This window comes from Macrobrachium nipponense, chromosome 42, assembly GCF_015104395.2.
Source record: "Macrobrachium nipponense isolate FS-2020 chromosome 42, ASM1510439v2, whole genome shotgun sequence".
In the NCBI taxonomy this organism is placed as follows: domain Eukaryota; kingdom Metazoa; phylum Arthropoda; class Malacostraca; order Decapoda; family Palaemonidae; genus Macrobrachium; species Macrobrachium nipponense.
The window spans coordinates 26,389,255-26,401,754 of record NC_061103.1 but is presented as its reverse complement, the minus strand read 5'-3'; positions in this window follow the sequence as shown (position 1 = coordinate 26,401,754).

Below are 12,500 nucleotides of genomic sequence, written 5' to 3'. Positions count from 1 at the left end.
CACAGGTTTCCCTGGTACACCTTCTTGAGGGACTTCGAAAAATTATATGAAACTACTAGGGACAGAGAAAATTCCACAACGTGTAATGGAAAGTGAAGAAGGACTTCCAAACTTGGTGCAAACTTTTAACCATTCCCATATGGTAAACTTAATTCGTTTGCCAATGATAAACAATTGTTGATATTCAGAGGTTTCATGTATTCATGGTTGGGTTTGTATTCCCTCTTGGATATACTGTAGAGGTTATTCCCTACACGCCGTTCATTACCAATAACTTCTACATGATATGGGATAAACATATCTACTTGGCTTATATTTTCTAATATATTAATTGTGATACATGTTTTAATGTCATACGGACAGAAATTCCTTTCGCTCTTATCATTCGTGTGAGGATAAGAGACAGACGTCTCTATTGTTAAACAGCCCCTTCGGCCATTTACCTTTCCATTGTGGATAGAGTTATTTGGAGAAATGTAGTTTGATGATATTGTCCTAGGGTTCTCTTTTTAGACAATTTTTTAAGAAAAAATCAGGATAGCGAAATTCCCTTTAGATTTTGAACTCCTTTAAAATATCAAATTCACCTTTCTAATAAATAAATTATAATAATCATGACCTGGAGCTAAACGATATGCGTAGGTCTGTTTACGATTTTTTTTACATCATACGACATGGAAGTTCAGCGGAAGCCATGGGGTAACCCAAATATACACACTCAATTTTTACATTTATTTTTAATATTAGTGAGAAGTCCAGCCACCTTCCTTCTAGATCACCTCTTGCAATCTGTTAGGCATAGAAGATTCATGGTTTCTGACGATCTGTGGTCGGTTGTGGAAGAGTTTCCATTGTGTTCTCAGAGGTTCATAAGTTGATCTGGTCTCCTCTCCCTCTCAGGCTCCCAACATTTTACCAAATTAGCCTAAATATTCTCAGTGAGGTTCATGTCTGTATCCTTACTTGGCCAGTCAAGCAACTGCAGATCCTCTCGACCTTGAAACCATTCCTGGACTATTCTGGCCGTATGGATGGGGCAGCGGTCGTGAATGAAAATGACAGGAGCAGGTGGGGAGGAATAATTCCGCTGTTGAAGTGAAAGAAGTTAGAAATCCTGAAGAATTTCAATGTATTTTCACCAGTGAGCCTCCACTCAATCCTGGTGATATCATCCATATAATGTAAGGAGATCCAGCCCCACACGTTTACTGTGACATGCCCATTCCTGGCCACCTCGTAAATTTCTTCTGTAGTATCTGAAGGGAAAATATCTAATTTTTAACAATTTACGCTTTGCTTTTCGTAATAGGGAAAATAATTCTATATCGTTTGGGGAAGTAACAACCCTTGCAGTAAGTTAAGAATGTTTATTCATCTGCAAGGATTAATACTTATAATAGCATTAACTTTGATCTGCAACAGTCCGTTATGATATGATATTCATTAATTCAGTAAACAGGCTGTACTCTATATTATAAGTTTGCCTACGTGATTATTCATAACATTAATAATGTATTTGCTTAATGCCTGAAAGCTGGCCATAGTAGAACTAATGGGGGGTTTTCAATGAAGAATTTTTATTTTCACACTTCTCGTGGCAATATAATTTAATTAGCGGAAAATACATGGTTATTGACAAAATTATTATCTTTTGATTATAATATTACCCTTGCTTATAATTATTATAGTCTGACTGTTAGTAATGATTTTAGAAACTCACCTTATATTACTCGGTCTTCAGTTATGTATTCTGCCGTGACTTCTGCTAGTAAAAGACCTTTCGTCACTGCATACGACTCGAGACCAAAATTCCATATCCTCCCCCACAAACTGTTGAACGAAGGCAAGCCTATCAGCACGATGTCGAGAAATTCCTTCTTGGCAAGAATTCAATTAGGTATTCCTGCCTCATGCAGACGTCTTCGCACCGTCATAGCCTAAACATTTAATGCCAGACGTTCACAAATAGCAATAGTCTTGGTAAAAGGATCTTCTTATACTGCTCGTCGAATGTCGTCGTTATCCTCACGGGTGGTCATTCGTGGTGGAGGTCTTCGAACTGAAATACGTAATTAACATGCAGATACCTAGATAATCAAGATTAATTATGGCCTGTATACTTATGGGAACGCTATTTGGTATTCTGGGAAGTAAAGAGAAAGAATCACTATTAGAGTTCAACAGGACCAAGGCAACTGTAATTTAGGTTTCATAATTTCACGGGTTTATAAGGTTTATCGTTTAAAAAATTAATAAATAAATGAAATTAATAAATGCTATCCAAAGTCGGTCAATTTCCCAGTCTAAGTTTGCCTCCTTTTCCATTTATTTACTGTTGTAGGGGAGACGTCAAGACGCTGTGCAACAGCACCTATTGAAAGCCCACTTTCTCGTAGAGCGACCATCTGCGCCCGGAGAACAAAATGTTGCTGTTCATTTGGAGACTATAACGAATACTACTAGCAGAGGACAGAAGCCCTATAAAAATTTATACAATACCTCAGTCTAGCCATGATTGGGTGACAGACTTGTTAGCGTGTAATGGAGGTGCTGTAGCAGTGATATCGTTATCACCGAACAAAGTGATATATTAAATCACACGATTACTGGAACTGATTGATTGATTGGCTGTTACTGGCATTGCAACATCTCAGGTCATTACTGTCATTGTTAATTGTCTGTTTGTAACACTGTTTACTAAAGGTGGTGCTGTTCCTCTCTTAACGTGAATTCCACTAATCAGCTTTCGAGCTGTTTTAGTGTATAAGAGGTTGGAGGAGGCAAACTTGTAATAAGTATTAATTCTCATAGATGAATAAACATTATCCTAATGCAGGGGTTGTTACTTAGCATTACATTTCCCCAAACGATATATCATTATTTTCCCTTTTACGGAAAGCAACGCGTAAATTGTAAAAAATTTAGATTGCTTTCCTTCAGATACCACCGAGGAAACATTTACGAAGTGGCCAGGAGTGGCTTGTAACCGTAAACGTGTGGGCCTGGATTTCCTTACATGGTATATGTGATATCACCAAGACTGAAGAGTTTCACCAGTGAAAAATACGTTACAATTCTTCAGAATTTCTTCCTCCCTTCACTTCACCAGCGGAATTATCCCTTTCCACCTAGTCCTGTCATTTTCATTCATGACGGCTGCCCCATACATACGGCCAGAATAGTCCAGGAATGGTTTCAAGGTCGAGAGGATTTGAATTGGTTGCCTGGCCAAATAAGGGTGCAGAACCACATAGATCCCGAGAAAGATAAAGTCGATTTATTAAAGATTGAACAATTCACAGGTGCCCCGAGAGAAGCCGAAGTGTGGTGGAAAAATAACTGAATTTCTAATCAGTTTTCTCCCATGTGTGCATAAAATTTTTTTTTATTTTTGTTCCAATTATTTTTATGCTCATCCATTTCGTATGAAGTAGCTACTGTCGCATATCTTATGTAATATAAGCTGGTTAGGGGTAATTACGTTTGCTTTATGCCTATTACAATTAGAATCATAATTACCTGACCTGTTATCGAATTACAATTACAACTTCAATAATAATGAAATACAAAATTTAAATATTGGAAAAAAATTTCACAAAACTTTTTGCACTAAAAAAGGAAATAAATGGAATAAAAATATTTTTAGAATTGGTAGCTGGCTTGTTAAGATTTCCCCTTTAATAATGTAATAAATAAATTGGGTAGCGACTCAAAACATCTCTCTGTTGCATTTGGTTAAGATGAGTTCTCGAAAAGTAAGAGAGCTGCTCTAGGATAACAATTTCAAATAAAGTACTTTATTATTTGAACTTTTCAGTTACAATTACAATTACCATTAAGTATAAATAAAAAACAACCGCAATTACAGTTAACTTCAAAACGTATAATAAAAACATTTCAGATCAAAGGTAATGTTTATTTGTAATTGGTAAAGCTCTCTTTCTGTGGGTTTCACAGACAGTGCAGTCACGTTTTTGGTCAATTACACTGTAATGAAGACTGGTATCAGTACGAGATTTTGCTATAATTTTTCGGTATAATCAAGGCTTTAACTCAAATGAATGTCCGATAAAAATGCTCAATTTTTATTTGTAACACATAGAGCATCTGTAACCAGTTACCTATTCAAACCAATATGTAGGCAATTGGCGGCTCTCTCTTTGCTAAAAAAAAAAAGTTGAAAAGTTGCGTGACAAACGGATTTCTGCTACCATGCCGACAGTTATGTTCCTAGGCGGCCATCTTTATTCTTTTCATTCGTAATACAGGCATATGGCTGTTTTTTATGCGCTGAGTCCAAATGCAGATTGCGAAGGAGGTAACCAAACACAAGTATAACAGTAGCTTTACCATCAATCACAGTATCTATCGTTCTACTACTCCACCATACATGCAGATATCTCTCACTCTAATAATTATAATCATTTACTCCTTACCCAAGTCAATAGTCACTAAAGAAAGAAAAAAAACAATTTGACCTTAAGATAAAAATAGTAAGAGCTACTACTACTGCTGCTGCTGCTGATGCTAAGAATAATAGTAAAAAACTAAAAAAAATGTTATATTACTGGTTATTATTATCAATAATTAATTAATATTGTTCCCTTGTTTTTCAACGTAGACAAAGTAATATATCCATGCCTAAAGGTAAGGTAGTACGTACGGAATTTGCAAATTTTTTCGTACTGAACTATACCGTACGTACTTTGGTAAAATTGTCGTTGCGTAATTCCGTACCGTACACATAGGCTAAATATCAACCGTGCCGTACCGTACCGTAATGCCAGCCTTGCTGGCAGGTAACAACCGAGTGAATCGTTAGATATAAACAATATTGTAAATTATTATTAGTTATTAGATAGATGGATAGATGAAAAAATCGTACAAAATATACTTAAACTGAAGTAACATTCAGAGAGAGAGAGAGGAGAGAGAGAGAGAGAGAGAGAGGGAAGGGAGGAGAGTGAGGGAAGGAAGAGGAAGGGGGTTGAAGTAGGGGTGGAGGAGAGGGTAGGCGAAGTTTTTTTTTATACTATTGTGTTCATATCCATATCTGGCTAATCGAGCCTTTTGCCTCTTCGTACAGGACAAGTGTCTATTCTTTATAATTTGTGATTCATGATACTCTTATAAAGTACGGTACTGGTGTAGTACACTATAGCAAAATTTCGTACTTATACGAATCTTAGTTACAGAGAAATAGGTTAGAAAATTCGCGAACACTTTTACCGAGCTCATTTTACGAAGCAGTGCTTAACGAGTATTCAGTTCTCAATGTTAATTATTAAACAGGAACAATAGTTATGTGAGCATATTATATTTAACAGTAGTATCTTTATTTCATACCATGGTGATTATGATCCTTATTGGCTAATCCTACAATCAAGGAACGATATAATGATATATGAATCATGGTGTTGTTTTACTCGACTCGAAGCAGTCTGAATCCCAACGGAGGTGAGGTCGTCAGCAGGATTTTTAAATGGGTCAGACTTCATAACCACTCACCATGAATCGAAGGGACACAAATCTGGCGCAGCAAGGACGAATTGTCACTTTACGCGACAATGGCCTCTCGATACGAGCCATTGCACGTGATGTTGGTGTGTCCCCCACCACGGTACAGTTGTGGATAAGAAGGTGGGAGGAGAGTGGGAACTTGAACGACTTTGCGTAAGTTGTTTATGCTGAATGGTTGGTGGATATGTTACATTGTTCATGGTTATTTAATCTTGCTTATTTAATATGAAAGTTTCTTTCTTAAATGTATTTCGTCTCGCTATTATGATTTTGGTTAGACTACAGTTATCCACAGCCATTCCAACACACACCACAGTAATATTTCAGAGGCACCTCCATAATTCCACACCGGTGGGTGGTTGGCCCTTGCCGACCTCAACCATGAACAAAGTTAGATAGTCGATTGAGTTGTCTTGGTAAAATTAAGCCTATAAGAGCATTTTATTTGTGCCCACCCCGTCACAGTCATTGTGTGTCTTTTGATAGCTATAGTTTATTTATTAAATGTCATTTCAGTGATGGCTCAGGAATGATTTACAGTTTTAATAACCACCAACCAGATTGAGAATATTATGGATATGTGTAATCTCGTTCTATTTGATATGCTTTTGAAACCAAAAATATACAGCCATGTTTACTAAATTATGATCAATCCATCGAGTACAAAATTCGAAGAATCTAGAATTGATTGCGATGTTATATAAATTATAAGTTAAACATTTAAGATAATATGTTCTCTTAGCTAGGCCAGGGGGTCCACGGAAAACCACCCCAGCTGAGGATGACGCCATTATCAGGGCGGCCGAGAGCAACAACCCTTAAACAAACGTCGAGGCCATTCATGAAGACCTTGGATTAGAAGTGTCATCGATGACAGTACGCCGCAGACTCCACGCTGCTGGGATTCATCACAGAACTCCAGCGACGAAGGAGCTCTTGACGGAGCGACATAAGGCGGGAAGGCTTGATTTTGCCCAACGTCATGCTGATAAGGGTTTGGACTTTTGTGGCAGGGTCATCTTTACTAACGAGAAGTGCTTCTCGTCCACATCGCATGGGAAGCTGCATTGTTGGCGAACAAATAGAACTCGGTATGATAAGGAAAATCATTACTTGCATCAATTATCAATTGCATTCTTCTTTATATTAATCTTCAGATTTTGTTCCACGGAAGTGGACTGTCAAAATATACAAAGGGAGTTAACATAAATAAGAGTGCTATTTCTGAGATAAATATTAGCTAAGGGACAGTGGCATCATTTGCTCTTTTTCCTCAAATATAACATATTAAATAAATAATTACACAATAGAATTCTTTCAATGTTGTTCATCACTGAGAATTCAAATTCTCCAAAGGTGTATATATAACTGGTATAGGACAGCAACAGTTTGTATGTCTTTTCTTACGACTTATACGTAAGCATTGTGGTTCTACTTTCCCTTCTCGTCTGAGTGATATCTAGTAGCTTTGGTTCTTCTTTATAATAAGGGAGATGATTCAACGGACTGAGTTAACTTAACAACTTTATTTCTTAGCTCCATCACTGGAGTATAGGAATGGTTTGGTCGGATGACCGCTCCGTTGAGAAATCTAAGTTGAACTGAAATATAGGACCATCGCGTCGATAGCGTAACACTAGGTATCTCAGCGATTTGTGATAACAAGAATAAAATGAACACGTAGCCCTACGGCTCGGAAGTCATGTGTTTCCGCTACAGGTGAATAGGTCAACCGCTTCCCATGGAAGGTGTTGTGACCGGTTTACAAAACACATAAAATGATTAGATGTTCAAATGCAAACCAGGCTACTGTAAGCATTGCATAGCATGGTCTAGTTTCACGTCCTGTTATGGTTATGCGGTTACACTCCTAATTCGCCAATGACCCCTTGGGTCATGGGTTTATTTACAGATATGGAATTTATCTGTATATACAAATGTATATATTACATTAGGCTCGGACAGCTACCATTCAAGCACTGAACATTAAAAATTACATTAAAACATGTTTTTCTAGGAGTGTGACTGTATATATATATTATTTAGTCATAGCCATAAACACGTGATTAAGAAAAATATGCAAAAAAGTATATGTAAAAAAAAAATACATACCTAATGGACATATTCATAAATAAAGAAAAATGCATGGAAAATACAGATCCATGTTTGCTACATATGGTATAATGTTAGTAAATGATTATGAGGTACCACAAAATAAAAGGTTAACATGTATACATGAATGATTATACTAATAGGTAACCCGATTAAGAATAGTTGTTACCTCGTGGAGATACATAATTTATACATGATCATGGATAACTGTTTAAGAATATTTGTTACTTTTTGTAAAGATATAAATATAATATAATTGATATGATTGTGCACAAGATATAGATTCCTGGTACGTACACACACCAACATTTTAATATATAGGGCTTCAATTTTTTATTAGGTGCCCGAAAGATACTTTTAACTGTTCATATATTTAATGAAAATGCAAAGTCTTGGAGTTCCTTGTCCTACATATTGCCAGCGTACGGACCGCTTTTCACACACAATACCAAACAATTTTCCTCCGAGTTAAGTGAAATGGCCAATTTCAAATGGCTCTAAACGTAAATGCCTTCAACGCGATAGGAGTGTTTTCTGGACGTGGCAGAACGTTCCTCTGAAGATCCATCTGTGTTCGCCTCAACCTATGCCAAGCAAAGATGTTAACGGCGATAAGAATCACCACCGTAACGCAAATCATGGCCAACGACATGTTGAAACGAAGATTTCCTCCTGCATAAGTCGGTGATGTGTGGACCATCTCAGCTAGTTGCGTCAAACGATGAGCCACCTTCGTGTTGTATGGGAGAGGTAGGGATGGTATAACAGTATTGGTCCACGTAAAATTTGCGAAATAGGCCCGCTCCTGGATGATAGTGTTAACTCCTCGGACCGTGTAGTTTGTGGACGTCCCGATGCAACCGTCGGCTGCAACGAAGATCTGGAAGTGGGTCGTGGATCCCACCGCTGCCACCATTTATAACTGTCCGCTTGTCCACTTATTATAATGGTATAGGACAGCGACAGTTTGTATGTCTTCTCTTACGACTGTTATACGTAAGCATTGTGGTTCTACTTTCCCTTCTCGTCTGAGTGATATATAGTAGATTTGGTTCTTCTTTATAATAAGGGAGATGATTCAATGGACTGAGTTAACTTAACAACTTTATTTCTTAGCTCCATCACTGGAGCATAGGAATGGTTTGGTCGGATGACTGCTCCGTTGAGAAATCTAAGTTGAACTGAAATATAGGACTATCGCTTCGATAGTGTAACACTAGCTATCTCAGCGATTTGTGATAACAAGAATAAAATGAACACGTAGCCCTACGGCTCGGAAGTCGTGTTTCCGCTACAGGTGAATAGGCCAACCGCTTCCCATGGAAGGTGTTGTGACCGGTTTACAAAACACATAAAATGATTAGATGTTCAAATGCAAACCAAGCTACTGCAAGCATTGCATAGCATGGTCTAGTTTCACGTCCTGTTATGGTTATGCGGTTACACTCCTAATTCGCCAGTGACCCCTTGGGTCATGGGTTTATTTACAGATATGGAATTTATCTGTATATACAAATGTGTATATATATATATATGATTTATATTATACACCCCCATTTTTTTCTCTCATTCAGATATGAACCCCGTAACATTGTTGGGGTGGTTAGATCTGGCCATGTCACCTGCAACGTATGGGTGATGTGCTCCGTATCGAGGGACGATTTACAGCAGCTAAGTATGTTGAGCTGCTGCAAACCTCCTTTTTGCCTTCGTTACGAGAAAGGAATTTTCCCTTCCCACCAGGGCCCATCCTGTTCACACTGCTCACGTTGTTCAAGAGTGGTTTGCCAGACAGGATAACCTGCTTCTTCTTGAATGGCCGAGCAAAGGAGCAGATATGAATGTGATTGAACACGTGTGGGCCCAGATGGTGAACACATGGAAAAAGGAACATGAAAGAACAACACAGCAACTCATGGCTCACATCAACTCTCAGTGGAAAATTTGTAGACGGAGACCGCAGCAAATTTTCAACCTTGTTCATTCGATGCCCGACAGATTGAGGGAAGTGACTGAGAGAGAGGGTGGATGGTCAAGGTATTAGATTGTATAATATAAATGTTATATTTTTTGTAATAGGACCTAAAATGTTATCATTTTGTTCTCTCTAGTTATTTGATTATATGTTTTAATAAACATAATTCATAACAAGTTTTATTATAACCATGATATTCTTGATATGATATTCGAAGTATCTGTAAAAAAAATGGCATAATGCCTCCATACAATATTGAGAGTATTGCAGTAAACTTTCCTACTTACTCAGGCCCCACATGTTTTTGATGTCTTCCTAATCAACGTTTCTTGTTAACAGCATTGAATTATAGAACTGAATGACTCGCCGAGCACTGTTTTCATACAGTGAGGTCGGTAACAGTATTGGCAAATTGCCTTACCTGTATACTTTGTTCACTGTGGTGTGGCCGATACAGATATGATTCTTCGCCACTTATTTTCTCTTATTAGCTTCTTGGAGTCTATTAAAATAGTTTCCATTATTTGAAATGTAATGCTTTATATCCTACTGATATTTTCAATGTATCTTTGGTTAAAACCTAAGTTATATGAACAAGAGTAAAAATGTGGCATATTTTTTGGCCGTCGTTGTCGTTTCTGAGTATAGGGGTAAATGCTCTGTGGGACATTTTAAAAGGTAACTGTCAATTCAGTAGATGATACTCTCTTTATGTCAGCCACTATAAGGAAAGCCCAAGTGACTTCACCTATCACCTGAGGCCAACGAAATATATAGTCTATAATGTATCAGTGCATACATAATTTTAGAAAAAAAAAGTTAACCCTTAAAAGGTCAACCACGTCATATGACGTGTTGCAGAAGTCGTCCCACACGTTGTTTACGTCATGTGACGTTCATAAGTTTTTAATTTTGTGTGCTTTCATAGCTTATTGTATCGATATTGGTTCTGTACTACTTAGTGCCTTATTAGAGGTCTTACTGGCCGTTTGCACTGCTCGTCTTCCATTTGTATGAACTGCGCGGGGGAGGGGAGGTAAGGGTGGCCTAGGAGGTTGTCAGAAACGTCAAACCAGCTAATCCTGTGTGGCAAAGGATTGGTGGCGATAATATTTTGCCGCACACCTTCGTTTTGATGATAGTATATCAGGAATAAAGTTTTTTAATTCTATTTTTAATGATTCTATAATGGAACTGACTGTAGAGATCCAATCGTTAATTTCATGTTATGAAATTGGGTAATATATCAGGCGAACACTCAAGGGAACAAGAGTTTATGACATTACAGTATCAGAGATGAGAAATTTCTTTGCTTTGGTTATGCTTATGGGTATTGTCAGGAAGGGCAATCTTCGATAATATTGGGTCACTGATCCTCTCCTGAATACACTAATGACATACCAGAACTACATACTGAGCGCAGGGTTTTTTTTTGTCACTAAGTTAGCTAGTATAGCTGAGAGAGAGACATATAAGTTAGCTAGTATAAGAGAGAGAGAGAGAAGAGAGAGAGAGAAGCTAAGTGTCGGAGACTCAACACATTCATTGAGTGTTTGGGTATGTTCAATCAAGTGCTGCTGCGCTTCTCTTTATAGCTTCCTATTGTAGGATTTGTAGGAAACGCACTGCAACCGATGCTGTAAACTTGGCTTACGCGATAAGGTTAAAATATCCTGTTATGAAGTTCGCGATTTTCGGCAATACCAATATAACTTTAAAATGTTGATCAACTTTAGTATTGTGTAATGAATATGACCGATATATAATAATAGACACGGTTTTAAGATAACGTCTTGGCCGAAAGTTAAATGGAACCTTAATAAACAAACTTATATTACAAGTGAGACAACAATCTTCATTACAACGATATAAACTGCTCAGATTTTTTTTTTACTCCGTGTGTGTGTGTGTGTCTGTGTCTTTCTCCAACCATACCTAATAACTCCGCCCACCAAACGAACTCCAGAACTTATTGGTGGAACTCTTGTTAGCAGAGAAGGGGTTCTCCCACCTATCTCCCTCAGTAAACACTGTTACCATGTAATTTTTCGAAGTCTCGCAAGACGGTGTACCAGGGAAACCTGTGTCCAACTGTACACCCAGATATCCTTTTATTTACCTAAAACTTACACATAGCGTAACTATTTAAAGGCCGGGACGCAGTGTTACCATGCGCAAACACCACAGGCGGATGGACAGATGGAAAAAAACAGGGTACAGTTGGTAATTAGATGACTGTGGTGGGTCGCAGGTAGAGTCGAGGAAGGTATATATGTAGCTGCTTCTCAAAAGACTTGCTGGCGGCTGGAAGGCAGGTTGATTAGTGACAAATGTTTCATATATATTATATATATATATATATATATATATATATATATATATATATATATATATATATATATATATATAAATTCCGTCTGAGACTAAACATCTAAGATAAAAGCCTTGAAGATAAATATTTATTTGTTTGATTGATAAATATTAGTATTAGTTTCAAGTTTTTCGTAGCAAAGCTACATAAAGCATTGATCTATGGAAAAATGTTGATTGAGAAATCATTTACTTAGTTGAATATAATTTCGCGTCCAATCAAGCACTCAGAAGAATGCCTCTTCTTATTTACATTAAAACCTATTCGATGCAATGATTGCCCGTGATTGTGCTTGCAAATGATGAAAGGTGTTATTTTACATTAAATTCAATCTACTCTTTTGAGTTACCTCTTCCAGTGAGAACAGTTAATATCATTTAATAGCTCTGATTTATCTATAATTTACTTGTTTTACTAAGGAAAATATGAATAACTAATACCTGAAAGATGAATCTACCGGGAGAGAGAGAGAGAGAGAGGAGAGAGAGAGAGAGAGAGAGAGAGAGAGAGAGAGAGAGAGAG